The sequence below is a fragment of the Acromyrmex echinatior genome, chromosome 3 (genome assembly GCF_024713525.1).
Source record: "Acromyrmex echinatior isolate Ae372 chromosome 3, ASM2471352v2, whole genome shotgun sequence".
Classification (NCBI taxonomy): Eukaryota; Metazoa; Arthropoda; class Insecta; order Hymenoptera; family Formicidae; genus Acromyrmex; species Acromyrmex echinatior.
The window spans coordinates 8,062,294-8,080,023 of NC_141854.1; the positions used below are offsets into that span (position 1 = coordinate 8,062,294).

At 34.6% G+C, this 17,730-nt stretch overlaps 1 protein-coding gene across 4 annotated transcripts in view; it reads right to left on the bottom strand.

Annotated features, from left to right (window-relative positions):
• The window catches only part of LOC105146404 (uncharacterized), a 207,480-nt gene that overhangs the window by 40,667 nt on the left and 149,083 nt on the right, over positions 1-17,730 (bottom strand). The gene's annotated exons all lie outside the window — the stretch shown is intronic.

Below are 17,730 nucleotides of genomic sequence, written 5' to 3' on the forward strand. Positions count from 1 at the left end.
TTTATTTCTTTTTTAAATTGCTTCTCCAGTGACTTAAAGATATTTAATTGACATTTATGACAGATAAAATTAATTCTAATTTAATTAATCTAAAAATAAAATTACATAGTTTAAAGAAAGACCTCGCAAGGAAAAAAACCGTGCGACTAAATTGATAGTCTTCTGCGAACTTGAAGATCTTTGAATAAATGAACGAGCACCATTACACTTAGCTCGGATCGACAAGAATGTGTTACGTGCAAAAGTCGAATAGATGCGAGTAAACATGCGATTAGTTAAGATTCGATTAAGCGAGAGCAGCCACGATCGGAAAGTAATTAAGCCACGGTAGAGAATCGTGGCTCTTCCCGTGATCTTTGGCAGGTCCCTAATGGTCGTTTAATGCCTTGACACGAACAGCCAGAGAGAAAGGGGAGAGCATTAATGTGTTCCTCGCACTAACGACGACTGGACCACGAGAACGAAGGCGAAAGCGATGACGACTTCATGAGGATGACTTGGCCTTGCTGTGTTCACAAAGCCAGATCGGCACTCAAGTAAAAAAACGAATGAGTTAATATTCGATTCCATCAAGGTAATTTTAATCTCAGTTTACTCTTTATCTTTGTCTAATTTTAGGATTGAGAAAAGATAAACACACATAGTAAGTTAAAATAAGATTAAAATTAATCTACTTGATGCAAAACAAGGACAAATCAAATATATTCGCAAATTTTAGTATTTCTGTAATTACAATTTCATTGGAATGATACAGCAGTTTATATTTTCGAAGTATTTAATTTAAAAAATCTGCTACAATAAGCTCAACATTTTAACTTTGCTCGTTTATTGTAAATTTAATGAAATTCAATGATATGACGAATTAGTATTTATACATACGTATACAAAATTAGACAAAGAATAAATCAATACTATAGAAATTATAAGACATAGAAATGATGACATAAAAATATGGGTTTTTACATTTTAAAGTATAATACTCGACAAACATAAAAACATATTTAAAAAATTAAACAACTAAAACATATAATTTAAAAATTACTGAGCAATCGAAGATTAAAAAATTTCTTTGATCAAATTCGAATGCTTACAAATAATAATATCTGTAAGTTTCGATGGCTACGTTTTATCCTCTGATAATAGCAATGTGCACATTCATACATATATATGTTTATTATTAAACGGCAGATTCGAAAGAATGCGATTTTGAATTGCCTCAGAAAGTACACAACTTCTCCAATTACGCTTATTATTAGAACAGTCGTTAATATTGGTTTCCACTTTCAGGGGCTTTAAATATCGCGATTGAAGACATACGACACTCTGTCGATTCAGAAATTTTAAGTGCGTTGGAAAAAAATAGTTCCAAAAATATATCTCTCGTTTGTTCGCTAAGACAAAAGTATGTGCGGCTCGGGATAAAGGTTAAGTGGCTAGTAACTATATGGCTTATCCTAGATCCGAATCGGATGGTCGACCAGCCGACCAACCGGTTGGTGCGACACAATAGAACGGGTCCGATAAACCGAGCTGGGATTTATCGGCGCCGTGCTTAGCCAGGAAATGGCGCCCCTACGGAAATATATAGGCGTGTATCCATTCGCCGTGTAAGCGAACATCCCCTTCGAGCGCCCAAGGGTGTAACGTAGAGAGGAGTTTCGACGTGTCTGTCCCAGATCGAGGATTAAACTAATATCTCTTACAGGGAAAAAATAATTTGTGTCATAAGGAAGATTAATTTCAGATAAGGTGATAAAGAAAGAGATTTTGATAATTAAAAATCATATGAGTTAAATAATACAGATACCAAGTTGACGTCATTTGTCGTCATTTTGATGTCAAAATGCCGAAATGATAACAATAACGATTGCTTGATATATGTTTAGGAAAAGCTCAAAAGGCTATGGGGTATAAACGAGTTGCAAGCGAAACGTTAACTGTAATGGAAATAATAAAGGAAACTGAGGGCATTTCAAAAGCTTCAAGATATTAAAAGTAACACGGTTTACATAAAGTACGTTTCTTTATTTACGTTTCATCGAGATCATTCTCCATCACATTTCTGTTTTCAAGATTAAACCTCTATTTCTTCTTTCACCGTTTCTATCACTTATCACATTTTCCGCGATTGGAATCTCATTGAACACTGATCGGAAGAAGCTTTCGTATCTTTGCGTATCTCATCGAAAGATCATAATCGACTCTTTATTAAGAAACAAACGAGGTTACTGATACTCTATCACGGTATTTTTGATGAGCATTATTATCTTATTATTAATGTTACGTACACAAAAATCCAATGGTAGCAGTGTGTGACAACGTTTATCGATAATCTCATAGTCATCAGAAAACATTGTTTCCGATATCTGTATTAGTAGCAAGTTGATAATGAAACATATTTCGGCTAATTGAAAGATATCATATCGCATCAGAATGCTGTTTTATTTGCTTTATTTCAATAATTAAGACATAGATATAAATACTATTAACTCATTAAGGTACTATGACTAGATCAGCAAGATCAGCAAAAACACAATTGGAAGACACGAGCATGAAAGAACGTTTCTGACATAAAAAGCACATTACAAAAATCAATTTTACAACTAATTGCTATAAACAAATTTACACATCGAGTGTAGAAAAAAACTCATGAAGCCAATCGAAGCCTTCTAAATACTTAATAATTTCTTTTTATAGCGGAAATATTTTTCACGCTGCGATCTTATTTTCAATTGTTGTTTTTTATTGCTGGTCTCGGACACTTAATGGATTAATCATGTGGTATCACGTGGAATACTTCTATGCCGAAACCGGTATTGTCGCGATCAGTGTACCCGCGAGAGACAAAATCACAGCAATGCGAGGCGAGTAGAATGCCATTGAAAGTCACCGTGCCGTTGCGGTGGCGGCTGTAGGTCGCGATGACTGGGTAATACTAAAAATAGTCGACGGGAACGATGCCGGGGCTATTATTAAGCTGCGATCGATGCCGAGGCAGTCGTGGCGAGTTATTTCAGCGCGCGTCCCGCGAACCAGCGCGTGGGGGGGGGGGGGGAAGTTGAGAGAGGAATGCCGCGAGCGTGGAACGCGAGAGCTTTTCGAGCGGATTTCTCGACCGAGTCCGAGATAAGGATGAGCTGGCGCGGCAAGTCCTGGCCGAGGTCGATACGTCACGAATGCCGCACGATTGTCACAGCATCGCGCTTGTCGCGGTATCGTTGAACTTAGCTATCGGAAACTCGCGAGCATTTCGAGAAGTTTATCCGTCAACTGGATAATTCGTTCACGCGAAATATCAGTGTTACAGAGCGGTTATGGAAACAAAGTAACTTCGATAGATAACATTCACATGATTCTCTGGAGAATTCATTCATATGAGCATTCATGTTTTTAATTAAATGTCATGTGAATAAGCGAGCGTGCTCTCTAAAATTTTTAGAGTGAATCTTACTCTGAAGAGTAAAATCTCTCACTTTAAAAAATTGAAAATTAAGACACTCTTTTTCAAGACTGGCTCGATCGGGCTCGATTTCACACTTTAATATGAGACTTCGCTTTAAAGAATTTAGAAAGTATATTTCATTAATTTAAAATTAAAAAATATCGTTTACTTTTATGTCGAAAATAATACAATTTTTGTAAAAATGATACGTAAATTTCCTATGAGAATTAAGTCAAAATTATAAGATATGCTAAATGTAAGATCTTGAAAATTAACATGATCGGGTATTTTAGTTTTTTTAATAAAAGAATGTATTTTAAGGATCGATATGTTAATGACTATTAATTATGAATCAGCATATAAATATATATATATATATATACAAAGCAGAAAATTGCTACGTCGGTTTGTGTCCAGCTGATTATTGAAACGTTAATTATCGTTAACTAAAAATGTATGAGACATCTCCCGATTTAACTAAATTCTCTATCTCACTTCTTTATCTACGTTATGACTGTAGCTGTAATCTATAGAAACAAACAATTAAATGGATTAATCGTAATTTATGTTAGGCACCAATTACGTCAAACTGTATCAACAAATCAACGTATGAAAAGCAAAGTATTTATAACGCAATAAATCGTTTTATGCAATAAGAAAATCACATAACAATCGCAATTCCGATTAAATTTAGTTATAACAAAAATTATCGCGGCTCACCGGATTTTAATGAAGACGCACACCGTCGATATGCACTGGTAACAAAATTACGTGCGAGTCTTCTATTAAAACACGGTATACGCGCAATCGGGCATAACGAGCGAGTTTACTTTTTGCAGACTTTCCGCGATCGCTCTTTGCCAGCGGGGCTTTATCGACACTTTTAATTCGCGCGAAATAAAGCCCCGGTGATTTATTGACGACTCCTTTTCCGCGGATGGATCGAAGATCCATCGACACGGTATTTATATACATATATGCGGCTATCTTTCGATTTAACGCCTCGAAGCGACACACACCTTTCCTGCTTGCACTTCACAGAATTACATTAAGAGCCAGCGCCCATGATCATTCATCATATTAACCCCGTAGACTTTTCTTTTTTTCCGCCGAACCGGAATTATTACGGGACGAAGGGATCCACTTTGAATTGCGGTCTCATTCTTTTTTCTTGCTTTTTCTCCGTTTATTCTCTTCTTGAGAATTCCTCTTCTAATGAGAAAATAAACGTCACAATCTCGAAGACTGAATCATCTTACTATTGCGATCTCTGCGATGTTTTCATTACCTTTTGCGATCTCGGACAAACATTTCATTGCATTTATACATTCCACAACATTTACGTCGATATAGATCTATAATACATGAGACAACGTAATGACATGGTTCATTTTTGCTTTGCTTTTTTGCCTTTATATTTATCGATTCAACGATAGATAAACTCTTACGGGCGCATTCCCATAAAAGATTAACACATTGCAAAAAAAAAAAGGTAATTTTGTTCTCTTCATACATTGCTTCTTCTGATTCATAATTTCTCTGATTATTCTGACGGTTCGCCTCGGGTTAATGATAAATTGATCATTCGCTCTCTTCTTTTATATAACGACCGTTCTCTCTCACTATCGGCGGGCGTTCAAACGAGTTTCTCAACGCTCCGCGTTACGAGAACTCGGCAACGGAGGTTCGTGACTCGCTACAAATTAGCCACGGTGGCGTAGATCGAGAAGAACCGCCGGTATTTCCGGAGACGGATACCCGGTCGGCGGTTAACCGCCGCGCGTTTCAGAATAGTTACATCGTTGCAGCCGACTCACCCGGCCCTTCCGAGAAAACTGCCCGGCGCGAGGAGACGTTTAATTTTTAGCCCCCACCAATTTCAGGTCCTCCGATCGGCAGCCATGAATCTCTTTCTCTCTCGGCACCCCTGCTGGGCCGATCATGCTATCCCTTGAATTCCCCTTCGCTGATCCCGACGCGTATATCATCCCTTCTCGCCCTTCGTATCTCTTGGAACCTCCGTCATCGAGATATGTGAATGGCCTCCGTTGTATTTCATTGTACAGGTTCACTTGATTCGATTAGTACGCTTGTTCAAGTTTTCACGAGATGGATAGTTAAATTATTGTATGATTGTTGTTGTGCATGCAATATATATATATATATTATAAATGAAATATAGTTATTTTTTGGTTATAATACATTAAATATTAAATATTGTATTGTAAATATTATATGTTATATTGTAAATGTTGAAGCATATGAAAAAAGGAGCAACAGAAATGTTATTTTCCTTGTATAATACATCTATTTTCGTAAAAAGTGTATCATTCATATATATGTATTATTAAAACGTAAAGCTATAAATGTATTGCAAATCAATCATGGTATAATTTTTCGTTTTATATATATATATAAAAGTTAATGAGCATTACATTAGGAGTTATACATCTTTCATAGTTTCATATCTTTCATTCTGGTAAACGAATTTGACAAGGTCAAAATCAATTTTCTAAAATTCTTGGAAAGATTCAGATCATAGTTATGTAGCAAGATAATCCTCAATTTTACGTTCTAACCGATACGCAGGTTTTCCGACTTGAAAAACTCTTAAGAAACGTTCACCCCCGACTTTTGCCAACATCTAGTTGACCTTGAAATCAACAGTAAAGATCTCGCCCATACTCAGCGCAACAACGGCCAAGGAGCCCCTCCTCTTTCTAAAAACACTTTCTAAAAATAGTCGATTACAAATGCAAAAAAGAGAGAGAGAGAGAGAGCGAAACAGAGAAAGTATAAATCTGAATGAAAATGATATGCAATAAGAATCTATTTCTAGCAAATAAGGACAATAATTGAAAAAGATAATGGAAAATAGAAATTGTTCTGTAATCCTAAATTTGTTACAATGAATCGCTGCTAACAATCGATGCTAACCGATTATATCAGAACTATCAGTTTCACTGAATTGTGAATATTTGATTTCCTTCAAACGAAGGCCGTGCATCTTTCATATCGTCGAAGGAATAACAGAGAGAGAAAGAAACGCGAAATAAAAAAAACTATTAGAATTTTAAAGACGCAGCACAACGCGAAGTGCAACGCGCGCAACTCTATTCGAATGCACCGTCGTGCGGTGCGCGCACACGCCACGGGTGCATTGACCGCAATTCCCGACATACCACCGGAGCACGTTTAGCCACCGCCGCTTGCCGACGATTCGACAATGTTGCAGTGTGTTGTATTGTGCTACGTGCGCATAAACGATACCATATCCGGAATCGTAATGCACCACCCAGAGAGGAGGCTAGTGCGCTTCGCGCGGCGACGCGTCAATAAAAATTCATCGAGTATAGATTCACTTATCCTGCATTTTGTCACGTACATATGTATGTATATATATAATTTTTTGAAAAATATTCATTTTTTTTAATTATATGTATGTACAAATTATGTATGCCAACTAATTATTATTATATAAATAAAATCATGTTTCTACTCTTACCTCTGTCTTACTAAATTTCTTTAAACTTAAAGATATCGCATTCCTCTACATTAAAATAAGTACATTATGTAGAAATGTTTGTGCTTGAAATGCACCCTCAAATATTAACTACTTTAATGCCGCTCAACTATACTATCGAAACCGTAAATGAAATACCATAACTGTTTTTATTTCACGATCGGTTTATCGAGCGGCACTTCGCGAAGGACGAGGAGAAAAAGGGATCCCTGGTGTAAACTGCGTTTCGCTGAATATCGGAAGCATGGTAACTGCACTTCCGCACAACCTCGTTATCCATAGGAGTGCACGCACTCCATGAGTGAGAGAGAGAGAGAGAGAGAGAGAGAGAAGTGAATAAAGTGCGAGGAAATTTATTTCGCTTATTTTACCCCTCGAGACCAGATAATCATCACATCTACAATGTACTCTATATACATATAATGAAAAACGTACAATAACGTCTATCTGCGAGCTTTGTTCAGATGAAAATTAAGCTTTTTACGTCGGCTATATATTTTTTCACTTCAAATATAGATAATTCAATATGATAAATGAATGATAAACAGCGGTCATTTCAATGAATATTCCGCAGTTCTGAGAAATTGTTTCTGATCAGTTAATATAACAATAATTTATTATTCTTCAATATGGATAGACCTCTTTTTTAGGACACATTTCTTACACTGGAAAAAGAATCTGATTGCATTAATTGGAATTCTGGTTAAAAAAAATGGACAAATCATAATTTTCTGGTTGAATTTATTACAATTCATTACAGTTAAGATAACCAGAATTCTGATTAACATGATCAAACTCTTCCGTGATGCACTTTTAACCCAATTTTTTTTCTCAGTATATTCATTCACTTCCTATTTTCTTCAATTCGCTTATTATTGTATAAACATTTTTGTACAGCGACTTGATTACAAACTCGTTTGAACATTGATTACATCGGAGATTCATTCAAGTTTTATCGCATGTTACATATCCACAGAGATACGTTATATCTCCGCAGAGATCTCTCTTTGAGAAAATTAATAAATTATTAGTTCAGATACTCGCGTTTCCTCTCTCGTCAATTCCCGGGATATACAGGGTTGGCCATATTCGACGGAAAGATGTTTTTTTTTTTAATCATGGGAAACGTCGTTACTCGATCTAACATCTCTGTCAAAAGTTACAGTGTTTGCCAGATCTTTCCGTCGAATATGGCCAACCCTGTATTTCCCAATCTCGCAGAAGCCGGTAATTAATCGAAATTCTCAAACTACTCGTGTGACTTTTGTACGCACCGCTACCCATCTACCATCCCTGCCCCTTTTTTTCGGACCCGACTGCCGCGCCGCGGAACGAATTGACCGTAGAAAAGGCAGGCGCGCCTTCGACACGCTGACTGTGACCTTGTCCCAATTGTTCCCCGCTCATGCCTTCGCGGCTCTACCTCCTAGTCTAGCTGCCTAGCGTTAAAAGCCGCCGCCTGCCTCGCCTGCCTCCTTGCCCGGAGTGCATAATGGTGCATGTGCAATCGACAAACGGCGCTCACGCTCGTTCATTCGACCGCGACACGTGTCGTAAGACTCGTAAGACTCGTAAGATCGAGATAAATAGCCATTACCGGCAAATACGAATCATGACGATCGAGTTGCTTCGATTATCGGAAAAACACAGTAAACGTGTTTGCAGACGAAGAGAAATCTATTTTCTCTCGAATGTACTCTCCGACTCTCTCAAATGATTTATTGCTGTGTAATGTAAGATACTTGAGAAATTATTTAAAGTAAAAGGAAAAGCTTCCGCGCGTAAAAACCGATCGAGATCGGTTTGCTGAAGTATCCAAAAATTATTTAGCTAGATACAGATATTTGAAAATAATTTGGACATCCAAATAATTATGTAGAACACTCAAAGTGATTGCTAGAATGTCCAAATTTTTTGCAGTGCTGCTCATCGTGCTTGATATTTCTACGTAATTGTTTTGATGGTTTAATATAATTATTTTCACACAGATCTCTGTATCTAGCTAAATTTTTAGATACTTTAGCAAAATTCATTCTTTCCATATATGAGAGAAAATGATCTTTAAAGCAGATAGTAAGAATAATTGCACGTTGAATGAATATTAGATAATTGATTAGAACAAAGATAAATAGGAAAAAAGGTTTGTGGAAAATTTACAGTTATGTGTAATTCAAAAAAACGATAACAGTAAATCCAACACAGTTTAACATTATATTACGTCTATAGTAATGAATAGATATATAATAAAAGACTTAGACTGCGCATTTCCTATGAAATTGTCACTTTCGGTTTTTAGAAAAAGTGAGATAACTTGAAGTATATACATCTCTCTCTTCCTTTCTCTCTTTCTCTGAAATATCAAATCGAAGGAGATGCTAATATATTCAAGTTAAAATCAGGAAATGCAATTTATACCTATTACCATGGTTACGTCTACAGAAACACGTATATTAATTCTAAGCTCGCTTAATGCTGAATTCGACATAGCGACATCAAAAGTCAAAATTAATAATTAATAAAGGACTGTCAAAATCAATATCTAATTAGTGACATTCGTATTCCTACACCGCACCTTCCTTCTATACATTGCGGACTATTTTCTATCTGAGATATCGTTTTATTTATTATTTAACACGATTCCTACACACGGGATGACGTATGAAATATCATATCATTCAATTTTCTGGCTTTGATAATTAATTCCTGTACCAGTTTTGTATCAATTTTACTAAAAATAAATGTATTACATAATAATATGACATTTCATGCACTACCCTGTATGTCGCCGATAATTTATCAAATATCATTGTCAGCATGCGGATAAAAAGCTAATGGAAAAGCACTGGGCTGCATAGCCATAGCCATTGAATGCAATATGATTCTCACCCCGACGTTCTTTCCCTTCTACATTCCATATGTATGACATGCTAATGTACCTTGTACCTAATCTAATTATACAGTTCCACGGGAGCCTTATCCCCCCTCCCCCCTCCCCCTTCCCTTCGAGTTTGCCGATCTATCGTTCCTTATACGTGCAGACGCATATAAACGCGAATCGAAACACTTTCCTTGCCTCTTCTAGAGACTCCCCTTTCAACCACCACCCTCTCTAATAACGCGTGCTGTCTGATCGACGAAGCCTACGGGTAGTCGATTATCCTGTGTGGAGGTCCTTGACCTATCTCGAGGGACATACGCTTCAAATTGCGTCGATTATCTTATTCCTTATCAAAGTGATTCTTTTTAGTCTCGGAAGTGCCGATGCCGGTAATAGTTTGCCATATTTCTGGGACAAACTTATTATAATAATTTCAATCAAAAAAGATATAGGTATGCATATTTTACTAATATAATACAATTTTGTCATTTTAAATAGACACGTAGAACAGATTTTTTTTTTCAAATCCAAAATAAGAATGAATTAACATCATAGGTATATTTCGCAAAAGCTTCTATGTTCTAAAAATAAAAAATTTTTGGTAATTAAGTAGACATAATTAATGTTGTTTTTAAATCAATACATCTGCATTTTTGCTTATAAATGAAAAGTTTTATCGATGACTCAATACTTTTAAAATGTTTCATCATAAATCTAAATAAAGAATACTTAACATTTTAGATTACTAACTAATTATCATTTTATATTAGGTGTTGGAATTAATTCGTAGCGTTTTACAAGTGATGGGAAGTACTTTCATTAATGTATTTTTTAATGCTCATGTGAAATAAATAACATTCTTTCATTAAAAACGCTACGAATTAATTCCAACACCTAATATAATCGACACAACGGTTCAAAGTTTTCAATAAAGTAATAAATAACTGACAATTTATAATAATTAATCAGAACAGAGTCTTTTTCGAATTTTTATACTTTTTTATGACAGTCTTGAAAAAAATCTTTATTATAACTCTGACAGTGATAATCAATCGAAGAAAATCGAAAAATATGTAATCTACCCATCTTTTTCAACTATTTATTTCTAATATAGCTTTTCGAATCTTCCGACATTGTAAATATATAAAAGACTCTTAAAAAGGCCCATTTTAATCTTGAAAAGAACTAGTAGTGATTTATCATGCCTAGCCTTCTGTGTAAGCACGTATATTTCTGGTCATATATTGAAAGAAAAATCCTATATTTATCCAAATAAAGCAGTCAATGACTTATTATGTCTAATTAGGTACATGTTAAATAGGAGCGAAAGAAAAGGAAAGCAAAGGAAACTCAAACAATAGATAGGATACATATTTTCGGGCTTTCTCGGTTAATTATCACTGTCAGAGTCACAACAAAGATTTTTATTAAGACTGCCGGGAAAAAACTATCAAAATTCAAAAAAGGCCCTGAATAATGATCTCCAACCTTTATAACATGCAATTTACATCACGTATCGAGCAAGATGTACAGGATCACACATTATCTTGCGAATATTATTTTAGTGTTGCTGAAAATTTTACACGAACGGTCCTCCGATGTGCAATATACGACGTAATGCCGATGGCGATATCCGGCTTCGGCTGCCGTTACCGTATTTTCGCGCGCACGGAACCGTGCGAGAGCCGTACGACGATCGTTTCCAAGAACGTATTATGGGTTTATCTTCTCCTTCTGCGCGAAGGAAAAAGCGCAGACCACGGTCGGACAGCTACGTCTTTCACGTTTACAAGCGGACGTGCGCAAGTCCTGGTATATTTCGCGCACAAAGGCGCCGATTCGCTAAGCAACAAAAATTCCTTGGTGAAATTTAAAGCTCGACCATAATGGATTAAGATTTTAAAAAATTCACTTTTGCAAAATCTAGAAAACTTTCTGTAGACATTCAACATTCATGTATTACTTATTTAATATCGACACATCGAATTTAAGGAAATGTAAATTTCTGACATGCCCAAGATGCTTACTTTTATCATTATACGTAGTCTAGATATTAATTTATAATTTTATACGCAGTATAATTTTCTTATTTAATTATACTGTATCTACTTTTACATATTATATACGTTCCTGTCACATTTACATTTCTTCAACTTAATAAAGTTATTATAAATATCAAATTTCGACAGAAAATAATGAAATATATGGCTTATTAAATTCAATGTATCCTTGCGCGAAAGTGCTAAATGTAAATGCTCCTTAAATACTTCTATAATCGAACTAGTCACATGTATGTGACTCTGAAAATGAATGATTCAATAGGCCGATCATTATCAGGATTTTCTGGTATGACTAGCTATAATGATTTTGATCTGATATTAGGTGTAGATGTTTTTACGTAATCTCGGTTAGAAACTTCAATCGTATCTCTCAACGTCGCACAAAGAATTCTATTGTTCAGCGATTGCCCAAGGTTATACATATGCTCTCTATGCTACAAAAGTTCGGCAAAACTCACGCCGAGAACTGCTGAGCTAACACGTTTTAAGATACTTCGATATTTTCACGGTGCTCTGGTGGAAAAATGGAAAAATAAAATCGTCGGAACTCGCCGAGAGGCTAACATTTATACGTTTGCATTACGTTTACTTATAAAATAAAATTGAGTTTCTAAATATTAGGTGTTGGAATTAATTCGTAGCGTTTTTTAATGAAAGAATGTTATTTATTTCACATGAGCATTAAAAAATACATTAATGAAAGTACTTCCCATCACTTGTAAAACGCTACGAATTAATTCCAACACCTAATAAAAATTACAATAATTAACAACTTTATTGGATTATCACTCAAAATATAACTTACGCGTAATACAAAGATACTTCTTTTCTTGAAATTGATTCTTTTAACAGTTTTTTAAATCCTCTTTAATCGTAAATGTAAAAGGACTTTGAAGTTAACAAAGGAAGTTTAAGGAATTTTGAAATGGCGAAAATATCGAAGAAGTGAGATCTTTTAGACATTCTAGAATCAGAGAACACAGCATAGTAACGCATTATACGGATTATGTAATTCCGATTTACATTTGATTAGCGCACTTCCAGTACAATGGCGATGAGTGACGCCTATGGCGAACGCAGGGAGGAGCGCGCAATTCCTGCGGGACGAGGTGGACTGGTAGACGGCCATATCCCCGAAACGAGAATGGCAAGGGATCGATCTTGTCCGCCTTCTGCCTCCTCGTGCTGCTGAAACGCTCTTTGTTTCCTGGCATTGCGAAGAAGAAGGCGTTTCCATCAAGTTTCTCACCAACGTGCAACATGACGCACACCAGTAGACATGTTTAATTACAATTACATTCGTAATCTCGACGTTAAATAGTTTAACTAAAATTAATGTTAAACTGTAAGCCCTTCCTTTGTGACATCATGAGAAATTCTTGTTAACATAACATTAATGTGCTATTAATTTCATAATACGTGAAATAAATATATAAAACTTTCACATTTTCCGCTGTGTGAAACTTGTGATAAGATGAGAAATCACTTTAATTGTATAATTTCGATATATATTAAATGATTTTTCTTATACTTTATTATACTATAAAATATTTAATACTATAAAGTATACTATAAAATACTTTACTATAAAACCTGACCGTTTCGAAAAAAGCATTTGTAATATTATTATAAAAACTTGACCTACATATACATAGACATTCTACAGCAGTCAATTAATAACGGACATTGGCGATAATGTTACAATAGTGATGAATCGAACGACCTCGCGATTGTTAGGAGAAAAATGCAGGAAGAAAAATGCACACGAGAAAGCTGTGACGAATTTGATAGATACACATGTCGCAAACGGGACATTAGTGATAATGCGCCGAGTAAAAGAGATCAGTGTCGATCGCCGATCGATCTTTAGCGCTTGTCGACAATGCGGCACGAACATGTCGATCGCGTTACCGATCGATATCTGCCTAACCGCACGCGTACCCTTCCAGCTACTGATAATCGCCTGTCGGCTAATTAATTCGCCGAGTAACGTAATTACTCGAGGTTCGAACGCGCACATACACAGTCAGTAGCACCAAGATATAATATACAGGTTGTCCCAGGACACCATCGTTCCCGTATCTTTTCTTCACGGATTCAACGACTGATGTCGAGTCAATCTAATATTTCAAAGAATTCATAAGTACTTCTTCGAACATGGCATTTCTTCCCTTCGCGTATGTATCAAATTTATCATAGCTTCGAAACACTAAGGTCTGTATTCAGAATGCGCTTTGATGATGTTAGCACGTATTTAGCATATATATATTTGTGTACTACACTGTTAGATATCAAAGGAGTAATAGTAACCCAATCCCTTTAGTCTAACGTTTCGTTATTTTTAACTTTTACATACATCAAAATGTAAATCAATCCATTTCTATAATTAATTGCAAGGTAAACAACGTTCATATTTAATAAAAGACGTATACATTTAATAAATAATAATTAATAATTAATAATTAATAAACTTTGGAGTGAAATTTATTACATTTCCTTGAGTTAAATTGTTTAACTTTATTGTATTTTAATTAAATTAACGAATATATTGAATAGGAGCAGTAGCGACCTATGAAATTAATTAAAAATTAAAATAATTCTAATTGAGTATAAGTTGACGGTATGAATTTAACAATGTATAGAATTTCAGACGTAAAAGCGCGTATTTAACGACAAAACGAGTTCTGAATACGCGGGCCTAACAGTAAGATATTGCAGCTAAAAGTAATAATTAGCATTGCAATAACATTTTCTAACGTAACAGTTGTTATATTAGTGTATTCTGGAAATCAAGTCGATCTTAAACTCACCGTTCGAGCAAATCGTGGGAAGGGTTACAGTGGGTAATCTGGGACACCCAATGTGCACGGTCGCGCATATATATGGTATATATACGAGTGTGCATTATACAGTCGATACGGGGCGTCTCGTGCAACGGGTGCTCACGGATTTACGCCCGAGCGAGGATGATCTTGTTAATTCGCCGGCAGATTAATGCATTCGGCGCAGAGGGTTAAGCACTGTGGTGCGCGACACGCGACTGATTTATCGACGACCTAATTGAGGATTAATGACGCATTTTTCGCGCGTTACCGTAAACGGATGAATTATGAATCGGCGGATGGCTGTTGTACGACAAATCCCGAGCATAACGACGACGCGATCTCTTCACGTATTAATGTATATTATCAAAGTATAAAATCCAATTCTAAACGCGCTCAATATTGTACTCACAGCAAGACGGAAAATCAAAGAGTGAAATAATATAATCGTATTAAATCATCTTTTGGAATATCAATAATTGAACTCACATTGACCACGTAATCTCTCTTAAAATCTCATCTATTGTTCCGCTTAACTGTAACGGACATAATTATTAAATCGGGACAGCAATTATTCATAGTAATTCAGTATACATATGTTTCAGCAAATGTTTCGAAATATAAATTCCAGACTTAATTAATTAACTGTATATTTAAATACGTATATATGCAAGTCAAAAGTAAATCATAACAGATTTCCAAATATTCGATGTCATTAAATTTGATAGTATCCTTTAATCTACTTTAGCACCGCTATGTTTGAATTATTTATTTAAAATTTAAAAAAAAAAGAAAAATCAGTATCGCATGGAGAAAAAAAATACTAAATTTTAATAAATATTTATTTGAACAGCAACTAATCATTCAATAAAAAAATGACAGTTAAATCAAAGGTTTTTCCACAAATACGTGAATATATAAATATTTAGTAAATATTTAATTCGCACTATTCAAACTGGTAGATATTAAAATTAAAATTTTTTTTAATGCATATGTTTATAAACTCGACAATAGAAATCGCAAATAATTTTTATACACGCGCTGTGTTAATAAAAAATATACAATTGATCAACTTGTGAAGTTTCACCAAATATTTGTACAAAATCTGTTATAAATTAATTTCGATGAATATATGTGCATATACATTATGGTCCATTAATTAAGTTTGGAATTCATATTTCAAAACATATACACTCGTTGAGTTACTGTAAGGTAGAATAGGTATAAAGAGCCATGTTTTGAAAGAGCAACCTCATATTCCAACTAACTGGATGTAGCCAAAAATTTTAAAATGTTTTTATTTGATAGCAACACTGAAACTACTGAAATGTCATAGATATTTCACAGTTAATATCAAAACTACAGCGTTTCCGTAGAAAGAAGTAAAAGATTATTACAAAAGTAAATTTTTTAATTAAATTTCCATGTTTTTGCATTTATTTGTGTATAAACTTTTAGGAAAAGTAAATATTTTTTTAATCGAATATATTGTATATGCTAACTTAATTAAGAACATAGTATCTCTTTTGTTTGTTTTAGTATTTAAATATCTTTTTGTTAAATATCTTACATTTTTTACACATAAATTATATTTACACTTAAATATTTTATGAAAGAGTGGGTATTCATAGAACTATGAAATAGCCAGCTCTAAAAATACCAAATTGAAGTTTGCCTACAGTTCAAAACATAACGATAATAACTGCTATGTCTATTACAGTTATAATAATAATTACTGCTATGTCAGAAGATTATTCTGCAAGTAAATAAAGACTGATATGAGCGCAAATTGCGTATCGGTTGAACTCATAATTATGTGGCAATAAACGGAATTTATATTTTTTTTGACAGGAAGTCTTTTTCTCATTAGTCAAACATATTTCTATCTTTATATTTTTATTTTTTAGATATTTATTAGTTCTAAAAATTAGATAATTCTTGTTAAAGCATAACATATTTTGATTTAGTATTATTAGCTTAAATACTTAGCTTTTTCAAAGTTATGTTGTTAAAAAAACCGATTGCTCTATGTTTAAAAAAAAAGATAATTAAAATCTGTTAACGGCTAAATATTATTTTTTTCTTAAATGAATCTCACAAATTAATAAGTACACTTATTAGTTAAAAAGCGGTTTTTCATATTTTGAAAAATACTAGCACATTCATGCCCACTCTCATTTAAATAATTATTGTCTTTAATAGCTACGTCTATATATTGCCTCCAAGAGAGAAATAAATTAAAAGATAAATAACATTAAAGCAAACTTGTTTCAAGTTAAACATTCCTTAGCTTTCAAATTCTTCGCAACTAAGATCATCAAAATCAATTTTTTTATTTAATAAAAATATCTCCACTTGATATGATTGCACAGAGTATAAAACGGTAACGTAAAATATCCAATAAATATTCGCAATATTGAAATTAAGAGACAGAAAGGGAGAAAGAGAGAGAGAATTACTGAATAAATTTCTTCAAATATAATACTGTGTAATACACTTAATGTAAATGTAATTTTCGAATAATAAACTATATAATATAAATCAATTCTGAGTGTGTGTGTGTGTGTGTGTGGGCATATGTGTGATATGAAACTTTATAAATATCAAAAGATCCAATAAATATACATATATATATAAACATATTCTATATAACTGATCAAAACAAAACGCAATCGATCATGCAAATGCGCGATTGACATAAAACGAACGAATTAAGTAGTGAAATCGTGTTTCGATCTTGAAATCAGCAGTGTTCGACCTTAGTAGATTATCGAAATTACGTGGCCGTGAGGCTCGTCGTGGTAACACGATCGATATACGCCAACGCCGAGCACAAGTCGAGTCGACGTCGTTGTCCGGGTCATCATCGCCAACGCGCGTATATCGAGTTTATCAGCAAGGGACCTAGATCTCTGATAAACCCGTCCGTGGGAGAATCGAGGTTGACCGAGAATCGACGTTGTCAGCCGAGAGGTAAAATCCAGCAGCGGCAGAAAAAAAATTTG